This window comes from Herpailurus yagouaroundi, unplaced genomic scaffold (assembly GCF_014898765.1).
Source record: "Herpailurus yagouaroundi ecotype Mexico unplaced genomic scaffold, PumYag 100, whole genome shotgun sequence".
NCBI lineage: Eukaryota > Metazoa > Chordata > Mammalia > Carnivora > Felidae > Herpailurus > Herpailurus yagouaroundi.
The window spans coordinates 68,898,074-68,911,066 of record NW_024412391.1 but is presented as its reverse complement, the minus strand read 5'-3'; the positions used below and the strand labels follow the sequence as shown (position 1 = coordinate 68,911,066).

The window sequence follows — 12,993 nt, the reverse complement described above, 5'->3', positions numbered from 1 at the left end:
TGGACAAAAAAATTTTAAACCTGATTTTTATGAAAGGCAGATATATTTCAGTTATGTAAGCTCTTTTCTTTGCCAAAGGCAACTAGAGTCCCAGAAAGGGAAGATTACATTACTGAAATATGAAGGATAGAAGAAATTGTCTTTATTAGTACTAAACTTAAGAGGTACTCGACTTATTTATCTTGTAGTTTAAAGATTGATTTTTCCCTGGGTCCTAGGAGGGACACAAAATTCCTAACTCTCCCAGTCTGTCCTTAAACCCCTGCTGTAGGGAAAATTAAACTTTCAAAGATGCCAGCAGCCTGAAGACCAAGGCTTTGCCGTTGGCAGAATTCATCCTTCTCCTGAAAGCTTATCATCAGAACTCCGGATAAGCCTTCCCAGATGTTGCACACACCGTAGGATTCCTGTTTAGGGATTTCCACATTTATCATGCCCTAAGTCTTTCCTGCCACTTCTTCCTGGTCCAGCCTGCTGTCTCAATCTCTCCATGTAGCAGAATTTAGGACAATTGATGAAGTAGGCCTTGAGCCATTACTTAAATGACTGAATGAAAGTATGCCTTTAATAGCTTGTGCCTCCTTTTCTATGTCATTTCTCTCCTCTTTGGGGCTTATTTTCTTTGCAGTCTTGGGTCTTGACCACTCCTCCCTCTTCCCAGAGACCTCTTCTTACAGTGCGTCACACATTATCATGGGGTGCTGGCTCTGGAGGTGACTGACATGATAGTCTATAATTAGCACATATATGGGAAACTCTTCACGTCAGATTTGACCTCTAGCTGTTTTTGAAAAACAAAACAAAACTGAAGGATTCCTGGAGATGTCTGGCTTATCCAAAGAAATAAATCTCTAATGAGGGGGGTTGGATTTCAGGCACTTTGGGAGATAATTTTGAATATGGGTATAATGAGTATTTTGTCTTTTGCTTGCCCAGTATCCAGGGTTGGGACTAGGGTGAGGTGAGTGAGGAGCCTAGGGGTGCAAAATTTGAGGCGGGGTTCACTGTATCCACTCTTAAAATGGATCCTTGTGAACCAGAAAATGAGTGTTCCTTAAATTTAGGCTCTTTGGTGCCTCGCTGACCTCCTCTTGTCCTAGCCTTTGCAGAATCCATTTTTCTTTGTGCTAACCACATCTTCATTTTCCTTTGGGAAACACCCTAGCACAGGTCTCAGTCCCTGTGGTCCAGGTGGAAGTGACAACACTGAGTGGGGATGGGGGGAGAGTCAGTTTTTGGAATAGACCCGTGACATAGGCCTGGCCAGTCAAAGCACACAGTCTCGTTCACAGTGATTAGTTCCGTGATGACACGTGAGCTAGGCTGGGCTAATAGGAATCTTTCCTGGACCTCAGGTGAACCTGCTAGAGGAGAGAGTGAGCCTGAGAAAGAAGCCCGTCAAGGGAAAGGAGAGCAAAGAGGTGAGAGGGATCTATTTCTGAATCTGTTGGAACTCTACACCTGAAGAGGATTATACACCCTGGGCTTTTTAGTTACGTGTGTAAATAATGGTGTGCTATTTGTACCATTTGTGTGCTATTTCACACCACTGGGATGCGGATGCCATTTATTGTTTGGGGGAAAAACAAACTTCCTGAATTTTCTTGTAGCAAATCTGGGGCTTGAGTAAATAACCTGTGTGGCTGAAGTTTCTCAGCTACTTCTCGGTAGATGTGGAAGTTTAATTTCTTTTCCCAGCCAACTTCTTTTCTGCTTCTTTCCTACTCTCCTGGGAGGTGGGCTAATAGAACCACCTTTTCTCCCCCGTGAAATGCGAAATGACAAAGGGTTCAAACCGGGTCCATGGCCTGAATTTACTTACTATACCAATTTCTAGGATTCCTGCCAACACAAAGCAGGAAGCAAAACCAAACAACATTTTGCCACCCACCTGTTACCAAAAAAAAACCCAAACAAACCACTGATGGGAAAATATGCCAGACACTGGCAATCATGGAGACTGGGCTAGATGATGATGTCAGGAATAACAATAAAGAATTTAAAAATAAGACATGCCCTGAAGACCCTGGCTCTGTCACTAGAAATTTAAGAAAAGGTGAAAGTAGAAGAGTTGAGTGTGTGAGAATGAGTGAATAATAGCACTTTAAAAAGTCACTGACTCAAGGTCAAGGGCAGCTACTTCTGGGATTGGGAAATGGGGGAGGAATCCCTGTTGTATTTATCTGCATCTCTGACTCTCTGAGTCACAAGGTCTGTGGTAATTTGGCAGGACTATGGACTGACCATCCCCAAGAGAAATCTGGACTTGGTCCAGGCCACACCTGCTGGTCTCGGACGAGGTCACTTGGCTATGATGTTATCAAAGAACAACATCTTCAAAGTTTGAAGAGATGGAGGAAATATCTAAGTCAAGTTAATGTTTTGATAAATGATACATTTTTTGATAAGTTAATAGAGATGTTCTTTTTGTAATTCAAAAGCTGAAAATAAGTTTTACCTCAGCCTCCTGGTAAAGGAGCTGGTTGTCAAGGTGCTGGGAGTGCTGTTTCCACAGTGGGTGGTGGTTCCTGTTAGTACTAGAAATATTATTGGTAAAGGTGATTCTAGTACAGCCAGCCTGTGCCTGGTGCCAGGAAAGGGAGGTTAGCTAAATTGTCACATACTGAAGAGGAGAGAAAGAAAGAAAGAAAGAAAGAAAGAAAGAAAGAAAGAAAGAAAGAAAGAACGAAAGGAAGGAAGGAAGGAAGGAAAAGAAAGAAAGAAAGGAAGGAAGGAAGGAAGGAAGGAAGGAAGGAAGGAAGGAAGGAAGGAAAAGAAAGAAAGAAAGAAAGAAAGAAAGAAAGAAAGAAAGAAAAGGAGAAAAAAGTGAATGTAGCTTAATCCATTGTCCTGTTCAAAGAGAATTTGCAATGAGATTAGTATAAAGCAGATCATTGTTGGAAAAGGACAAGAATAATGAAAACATTAGCCCATTTTTTTCTACTTTTGACTGTTTATAAAGATCAATTACTTGCTAAGAGTTATTTTTCTTCCTTGGAATTGCCTTAAAGATAACTATAAAGCTTTCTTTATCATGCTGGTAAGGGAATGCCAAATATAGTTGATTTATTTTTTATTTATAGATTACTTGCCAAACAGTTGATTTCACTACTATAGATTATTTTAGGTTATGTGAAACTTCATGTTAAAGGATTAAATTAAAATATTTGAAAGGTTGATGCACAGGTGCAAAATTCAAGATATGAAAGCAGTAACATTAGAAAGCATTTCCCCCCAGACATCGAGTTCTCCTGTCCAGAAGCAACCATGTTGATGATTTATTGGGTTCCTTTCACAGGCAAACTATGCAAATAAAAGCCTGTATATTTAGTCTTAAAAAATCCAAGCGGCAGCCTACTAGTCACATTCTACTTCTTGCTTTTCTCACTTAACGGTGCAACTTAGAGATCATTCAGAAAGAACAGTCAAGGCAGGTCTATTTAAAATTATACCGGTACATGCCTAGCTTCCTTTACTTGTTCCCCCCTTTCTCTGCTTTGTTTCCATAGCACTCATTATTTTCTATCACACTGTAATGGAATGATTTACTGTGTTTATTGTTTGTCTTCCCCTAGATTGCAGGAGCCACGGGAACAAAGCATTTTTGTGTCATTTGCAATCTGCTGTGTATGTAGCACCTGGAATGGTGGTTGGTACCACGTAGCAGGGTCTCAGTAAATATTGTTGAATGAATAAGTGAATATATGTTTCGAAGGAACAATGATGGACTGGTAGCAAACCCTAAGAGAGATATGTAGAAATTTAAGATGTTTGAAACCATTCATGTAAACACTGTATTGATGTGATTAAATCCGCTTTTCACCAGTGGAAGTGGAATGCTCAATTAACTGCCTCTACTGATGGCCAAACATTTTTGTGCTAAACTCGTTCAGAAAAGACCAGTGCCTCTGGCTACTTCTCTCCTGCTATTCCCAGGGTTCTGCTTTTTTTCAGACTTCTTTTGCAGCTATAACCTTTTCATTTAATTACTTCTCTCCCAGCTCCTTATCTCCCAAGTCTGCAATAGCATTTTGTGAAAATGTGATGGAATTCTTGGGTCTTTTTTTCTGAAAGTGTCTTGGTAGTGAGACATTGCACAAATTCCCAGCAATTAGCACTTGTAAACAGGCCGTGGAAGGGTGTCCAGCATTCATTATAGGAAAGGGAGGGAAGACTACCCTGTTCACATTTTAGGACTGTACAGGAGCCATTGAAAGAGTTTTGATTCCTCAGAAATGTCACCTTTGTTTTTATATAACCATTGCAGGGAAGAGAGATGTGGACAGATGGCTTTCAAATGGTGTAAGTAAAAAATATTTGAAATCATTAAAAAAGAGGAGGTGGAGAAAAACAAAATAAATGGCTTATTCTACTGATCCTCTTTAGATAGATATCTGGTTTGGCGGGACTAGTGGCTATTTGGGAATATTCTTAATTTATGCTTTCTTGCATTTGGTAAAGCAGTGATTACATAATAGATTTTACACACAAGGAAAGCCACAAGGGAAAGAATATTTGGAAGCAGTGGGGAGGTAGGTTATAATTTTTTATGTCATTCAAATGTGAATTACTTAATACTTTAGATCAGAACTATTTTAATTTTGAACTTAAATCCAGGGCCATTCATAACTTAATGGCCATTCATTAAGAATACCATTCATAAGCAAGAGAAATATTTTAATTAAACACTAGAAATTTATGTAGAGAAAAGAAGTTTATCAAATCTTGTCAAAATCCACTTGCTAGAAATAAAAGTTTATTATTTTTGGAGGGGAGGGTGATATCTGTCGATCCTGGTGCCCCCTTCTCCTCTTCAAAGAATAAATCCTCATTTGACCAGAGGGAGGGAAGGAAGCCCAGTTAAGGACGCCAAGGGAACCCAAACAGATTCAGTCAAGTTCATGGACTTCAAATGTAGTGCCATTAAGACATTTTAGTTAAGTCTAAGACCAGTTTTTAGACCACTCTACTTGGAAGGGGAAAAGGAAGAGACAGGAAAACTCAAAAAAGCAGACCCAAGACTCAAAATATGACTGGGATACTTTATTATAGGAGCAAAACAATCAGGATATGCTGAAGGAATTACTATATATGTTATAATATATTAATCTTTATATTGATAGCCCTATTATGACAAGAAAAATTATGTTTAGTGTGCTTCCATAATACAAGGAATGGTATAAAAACCATTTTAATGGCATTTCTATCCAAAATGATTGTCATGAAGTGAGTTTTTAATACTGACCCACCCTCCCTCCTGAGAAACCACTCACGGTCACCTGCATCCACCTTTTCATAACTAATAATTGCCACACTTCCATTTTCACTCTGATTTTCTCATCATTACCTCTGTCCATCCAGCCCACTCACCCTGTCTGTCCCACTCTTGCTGGTTTCTGACCTCATCTAGACCTCTGCTCTTGCTTACTCTTATACTCCTCAGTTGCTCCTGCTCCCCCTGTCTTTTCTTTTACCTCGCCGAGATTCCACCTACTCCCGCGACCCTTTGCTCACAAATGCTTTTTGATTCCCTTGACCATCTCTTTGTCCATTTTCCTTATCTGGCAAAATCTCAACCTCGGTTTCCCCCAGCTAACTGCCTACTTTGCACCTCCACTCAAAGCAGGTAACTGTTGCTGGGGAAAATCACACAGTCATGCTGACTACAGTCATTTCAAAACCATGAGCACACGTGGCAAAGGCATACCACACTAAGTGCCATCCTGCTGTGTCTGCCAAGCAGATTCAATGTCTCACTCTCTGAAATGACTCCTTAAACCTCTTCTTCCCTTCCCCACTCAATCACATGTTGTGATGTTACCATGATCTCATTTTCCTACCACTAATTCTAAGAGCCCCCCCCCCCCCCGCCATATTCATACTTATACATTCTGCCAATGTGCCCCTAAGGCCGTTTTGTTCAGGTATACTCTGGATCTCACCCAGAAGTACCTTCAAAAAGACCACTCCTCCAATTATCTTCTTCCTTGTCCCAGTTTTCAGTTCATCCCTGTGCCCTGGATTATGTCAGATAGCATTCAAGTAATGTCTTCCTGTCCTAACCTTGAGTATTTGTTTCCGCTACAGGATGTTTGCATATTGTAGCTACTGCTGCTTCTGCTTGGAAAGAAAGGACTTTGCTCAGATCTACAAGTGACTGCCTCATTATTCTGTTCTCAGCTTCTCATCTTGTTGCCTTTAACGACCCTCTTAGCTCAGATTAGCTCTCCCATCTACCACCTTTCAGGTAGGCACCATATGTCACATTACATAATTTGATTTCCCTCATGGTACATAGTGTCTGAGACTGCCTAGCTTCTTACTGATGTGTTTATGTATTTCTGTTCCCACTGGAGGGTAAGCTTATTGGAGTCCAGGAACCGCCTCTTCATTACCGTGTTCTGTATTGTCAGAGAACAGTCACTGGCATTCAATAGGTGCTCAATACTGACTGATGGATTGACTGATTGACTACTTGAAGGTAGTAATTACAATAATTTGGAAGAAATTGTTCCCCAGCAGTGCTGATAAAAGATGTATTATTGTGTTTTCTCCTTCAAATAAATCCAGTTCTGGAAGGCTAGTGAAAAACAATAATATGAACACCAGTGCTAATAAAAATACTTATATAGAACTTTCTATGTGCCAGAAATTTTTCTGGACACTTTTCAAACATTTGTTTAAGCCTCACAATAGCCCTCTGAAGCAAGTACAACAAATGAGGAAACTGAGGCACAGAACATGCCCGCACACTTAGGTATTTCCCAACCTAGATTTCATTGTTACCTCAGTGGGGAAAGTGTTGAGCAGTGTTTATCTAACCTAAATCCCTTCAGATCATCACATTTGCTGGTTGTCATTTCCATAAGAAGGAACAACCATTTAGCATAAAGTATCAGGCAATCTTGTAGCCACCACTGATCTTGGATACACTACACCCCAGGAACTGTGCTAGGTGTTGTGAGAGATACCAAAGAAGAATAAGACAGGGTCCTTTCGGAAAAGACAGGAGTAATATGTTTAGTAAGTCTAAGGATTGTACATCTATAAATGACTGTATAATATCATTAAATAAAATGAACAAATTTATAAAATATTTATACCTTTGCATACTTCTAGTTTTTAGGTGGCAATATTCTTTCTGTTTTGAAGATATGGCAAATATTCATGAAGTTAGATTACTTGGATAAAGGCCATATCACCATACCTTGGCACCTAGCTTTCAAAGTCTTAGGATATATTAAGGGTGTTGGATCCAAATAAGAATATTCATATTTGGGCATCAAGCAGAATCCCCTTTCTGAATGCAAGTATCAGTTGGTCTTCCCAGTTCTGATACCATTTTTCTTTGTACTACATTAAGTGTCTTCTTCCCCACTTTTTTAGGACTTTATGTAAACACAAAAGCCTTAATTTAGTAGAGTTGGCCACATACCACTAGATGAACTATACATTTCTGAAAACTCACAAAGTGGTAATTTAAGAACAAATATAGACAGCATATCTTAAACAATTCAGTCATAGCTCCAACATGGGTTGGGTGATACTCAGCCTATTTCCTTAAAGAACTAGGAATACCCTTAGGCAGCAGTGACTAAGGAGACATCTGTCTTCATCCTGTTTTTACATCCTACACTAGCCCACACCTTCCCGGACTGGCCTGGGCACAGCTCATTTCAGAGATGATCACCGGGAGTTTCTGGTATGTGTCTATAATTTCTCAAAGTTAAGTCCCTAAAATATCTTAACTTTCTGTTTCAACTACACACTCTGCACCAACTCTATTTCAGTTCTGTAGCTACATATACTCCCTGTGTTTATTGCACAGATCTGCAGTGCTAAGAATTTATGATATGCATTTTTAAAAAAATTATAGAAGTATCTACTGATACTGTGTATAAGAAAAAATGCTTTATACTTTGCATTGTCTCCTATCATCTTTTACCAAAAGCCTCTGTAGCTAGCATGTCTGGAATTTTAAGGTTCTTTGGTGTAGTAAGTTGAATTCTGTTCCCCTAAAAGATATATTCCAGTCCCCAGCCCTGTGAGTACCTGTGAATGTGAACTTATTTGGAAGTAGGGTCTTTGCCAATGTAGTTAGTTAAGGATCTTGAGATGAGATCGTCCTGGATTTAGGGTGAGCTCTAAATCCAATAAATTGTGTCCTTATAAGAGAAAGAGTTGAGACACAGAAAGAAGGCCAGGTGAAGACAGAAGCAGACCGAAGTAAAGAGATGTTATGCAGACCCAAGTGAAGGGATGCTGAGGGTTGCGGGAAGAAATGCCTGGAACAGATTCCTCCTCAGAGCTTCCAGAGGGAACCAACCCTGCTAACACCTTGATTTTCAACTTCTGGTGTCTGGAACTGTGAGATAATAAATTTCTGTTATTTTATGCCACCAGTCCTGAGGTAGCCTGTTATGGCACCTGTAGGAAATTAATACCCTTGGTTTTAGTGGGGAAATAACAAGTTCATGGCTTGAGCAATGCCAAGAATATCCTTACCTATTGCTGATTATTGCTTCCTTTATGGTTATTTCCTGTCTCATACATCGTCAAATGCCCACTTTCACTGTATACCTGGGCAAAAGGTGGTTTCTCCCAACCTTTGCAATAAAGACAACCCAATACCAACAACAATCAACCACCCGAGTATATTAAAAAATCTGTGCTTCTGTGGTTTTTCTTTTTAAGTATCTCATGTGTATTATTATAAAAATTGTAATTGTCATATATTTAGCAATATTTCAATGAACAATGCCTAACTTAGCATTTTGATGAAATATACCTTCTTTCTGAGAGAATTTTAATCAAAATAATACAGAGAGAAACATACTTAGCAACATGATCTTAGACAGTTTAAGATTGTCATTTGCACGTTATAGGTTTTCAGGACACAGAGAGTGAATCATGTAAGGCTGGAATAACTGAAGGAACACTTCACTCATCCTTCTTCAGGGCCCTTCCGGGAGCCGGGGTAGTGGTGACGTGAATTTTGTCAGAGTGTATCAGAGATTCTCTGCATCCGTGGACTTGAATCTTTCCTGTGCTTGCTGCAGTCACAGTTCTAGGTCCTTGCTCTCTGATCACTTGCTGAAGTCTTAATAGTTCTAGAAGGCCAAAGCTTGTGTTTATTTAGGTAGTAATCACGGTAGGTGAATGCCAATTACATTTGTTCTATTCATAAAAGGGACAACCAAGGGTTTTTAACCTGGAGTCTGTGAATTCAGGTTCACAGCAAAAATTTTCTATTTTTATTAAACACGAAATGAAACTCAATTGTAATTCAATTTCAGTTGCTTTGGTAAACTTATTTTATTTTATGCCTTTATCAGTTTTATTCTGAGAAGGGGTCCATAGGCTTCCGTAGCCTGCCAAAGAGGTCAATGGCACAGAAAATTTTAAGAACCCTTGCATTAGCTCTTAGAAAGAAAGACGACTAAGGTCTGAGGCCATTAAATCATTTGCTTCTGGAAACCTGGGTTGTTTAGCACATTTCCTTTCAAGGGCATAGACAAATAGCAATAAGTAACACTCCAGTTTTCCAAAAATGACCAAGCCCTTGTTCTCTTTAGTTACTTTACATTTTATTTACATCTACATCTTGTGTACCAGCTTTTTTGGCGGCCACATTGAACATGTCTTGTTAGTTTTCTGTGGAGGGGTTTTATTATCATTAGTCGTCTGCAGCTCTCGATATTGATTCTGAATGCGTGGTCATCTTTACTCTGCCTTGGTCATATACTGACCTTCCTTATTTGGCTTGTAACTGGAGATGGGGTGCATGGTACCCTCAGAATATTTGTGCTGGAAGACACGAAGTCATTTATGAGAAAACAGGGACATTAGAGGCAGGTCATGTGGAAAGGGTGTCATGGAGTTTCCTTTATGGAAATGAAAATGCTGTTTATACTACTTTGCCTTTCATCATGGAAAATTATTCTGCTGATGCTACAGCTTCTGAGTGTATAGGTGTGGCTGAATTAACTTGGGCATGACACATAATTGCATACCTCTTCTCTGATGTTCAAGGCAAGTGGAGCTTATTGTTATTTTTGGCTCTCTTTAGGGTTATTGGTTATAGAATGCTCTCTTTTTTCGGAACTAATTTTCGAAAACCATCAGCAACAGGGAGTCTGGGTGGCTCAGTCAGTTAAGCATCTGACTTTGGCTCAGGTCATGATCTTATGGTTTATGAGTTCAAGTCCCCCATCTGCTGAGCTCGAGCCCCGCTTTGGGTGAGCATGAGGTCCGCTTCAGGTAAAAAGCCCCACCTTGAGTGACCCCCACTTCTCTCTCTCTCTCTCTCTCTGCTCCTCACTCACTTGCTCCCTCTCTGTCACTCAAAAAAAAAATCTATGTCTATATTCACACATACATATTGGAGTAGGAGAATCATTTATTCATTCAACAAATGTTTGTTACGTGCTGACTGGCTGCAGGGCCTGTGTTTTGAACTGTGATTTCACGTGCTAGCATCTCCACCTCTCTTGGTAGGCCTCTCCTGTGACTTTACAGAGAATGGAAGACCTCACTTAACAATCTCCCTCTCCAAATCAGACTTTTCTCTTCAGGAACACTGGTGCTGTTTTTCCCTTCCACAATCGTATTTCTACCAATTTTACTCCCTTTCATGCATTTTTAATGTCTGGGGTCACTGGTCCTTTCCCTATTACCTACAATTAGGTGTTCATTATTCAAAACATTGGCAACCAACAGTCCAAAGGCAACATCCAAACAGAAACAAGAGAAAAAGGAAAACACTCATGATCAAGCCTCTCTTGTCTGCTTCTCTTCATCTCCAAACACCCTTGGAAGAGTTCTCACTTGCTCGTAACTACTTACTCCTGGGACCTTTGTCATTTGATATTCTCTCTCATCAAGCCACTGAAAAGTGCTCAGTGACTTTTTAATGTGAATTTTGATGGCTAGTCTCAAATTCTCAATTTTTTTTCTGACCTCTCCGAGCTGTTTTATTTTTTTTTTAATTTTTTTTTTCAATGTTTATTTATTTTTGGGACAGAGAGAGACAGAGCATGAACGGGGGAGGGGCAGAGAGAGAGGGAGATACAGAATCGGAAACAGGCTCCAGGCTCTGAGCCATCAGCCCAGAGCCCGACGCGGGGCTCGAACCCACGGACCGCGAGATCGTGACCTGGCTGAAGTCGGACGCTTAACCGACTGCGCCACCCAGGCGCCCCTCTCCGAGCTGTTTTAAACTGTGGACTGCCGCCTCCTGGACACTGTCTTCTTTCTTAGTATCACTGGCACTGTGCATTCCTGATTTCCTTTGATTTCTCTGGGGTTTTGTAGTCCTATTGCCCACATCTGTCCATCCCCAGATGTGGCTCCTCCCCCAGGCCTTACTGGTCCTTCTCTCTCTCTCTGTAAAGCTCTACCTAAGTGAGCTCATGTCAACTGTCAGCCCAGAAGACCAACCCCCATATCTGTAGACACCGTATTGTCTTTCCTCCTGGACTGGTGGACACCCCCACTGGGTGAGTCATTTGAAAGTGCCAGGCAGGTACCTCCCATACACATGATCTCCGGCCTCTTAAACCATCGCTCTTCCTGATTTCTGATGGACTCACTGGTCTTATTCTTGTAGCCACCCAGCCCCCAGTTACCTTTGACTCCTCCTTTCCTCCATTATCCCACACAGCTGTTTGTTGCTAAGTGTTGTCCAGTCTTCCTTCTCAGCATTTTTCATACCATTTTTTCCTGAATTAACTTGGGAATGACACATAATTGCATTCCTCTTGTCTGTTCGATTTGTACAGTCCTTTCCTTCTTAAGGTTAATTCTCAATTCCCAAATGATATCTCTTCTCTTTCCCCCCTGCTTCCATCCACCACCCCTAAACCCATTCACCAGGTTCATTTTCCCAAAGCACTGTTAAGATTAGTCTGGGAATTTTTGTTTGTTTTATCCACCAAATTCATTGTTCTTATGCACATGCACTTATCTTCAAAACTCAGGCTGTGAATCTACTCCCTTTCCTATTGGGGAGCAGAATGGGAGGTTTTTCTTCTCTCTCTCTTCTTCCCTTCCCTTCCTTTCCCTCCATCCCTCTCTTCCTGCCTCCCTGCTTTCTTTCTATTCTCTTCCTTCCTTCTCTTCCTTCCTTCTCTTTCTTCCTTCCTTCTCTTTCTCTTCCTTCCTTCTCTTTCTTTTGGCCACTGTATCCTAGTGAATGGGATAATATTAATTGGCCTTCTGCAGATTCTGCAATATTACTATTTAAGACCCTGGTTTTAAGTAATGGAAACCAACTCAAGTAAGATGGAAGGAAATGGAATACAACAGTAAGAGTACACATAGGTCTCAAAGGACTGGAACAGGGTGGCAAAACCACTGGGTACTCTTTTTGTGTCTGTTCCTTGATTCTCTTTGTGCTTCTACTTCATCCCTCTCTCTTTGAGTAAATCAGACACACTTTACTTATCTTAGGAATGCAGTACAAAGTGGAGTTAGGATAATGGTGGTAAGGTCAGTAGCAGCATCCAGTACAAAAATACAAGCTTCCTAGTACCCCCCTCTAACCAGGGATTACACCATTGTGAGTGCAGATTGTAAGTCTTTCTAGAAGTATAACTTGTCCCTTTCCATGCCCAGTGTTATGCTTAAGGCTGGAGGAGGCCTGCACATTGTCTAGTCTGGGTATGTGCAGATGTGTCCTTACTTGGTCCAGGTCATCAATCTCAAAATTAGAGAGTGCAAAATGTGATTGAAGCAGTACATTCAGTTCTCATCCTTTACCCTCGGGTCCTTGAGGATAGTTCAGCTGATCCAACTACATTCCTGAACTCAGGCTTATAGAAGCAGAATAGGCATTAGTTTCCTAGAATTCCTTAGATTCATTCTAAGAAGCTCTTAGATCATCTAAAGGGCATATCCTAGATGTCTTACAGCATTAAATATATATATATATATATATATATATAAAATATATATATATATATATATATATATATATATATATATATATATATA

At 40.3% G+C, this 12,993-nt stretch overlaps 1 long non-coding RNA gene across 2 annotated transcripts in view; it reads left to right on the top strand.

Annotated features, from left to right (window-relative positions):
- The window catches only part of LOC121028766 (uncharacterized), a 224,421-nt gene that overhangs the window by 70,115 nt on the left and 141,313 nt on the right, over positions 1-12,993 (top strand). For both annotated transcript variants that reach the window (XR_005789426.1, XR_005789425.1), the window contains one exon: positions 6,088-6,247. This is a non-coding gene — a long non-coding RNA (uncharacterized LOC121028766). The remainder of the gene's footprint in view (positions 1-6,087; positions 6,248-12,993) is intronic.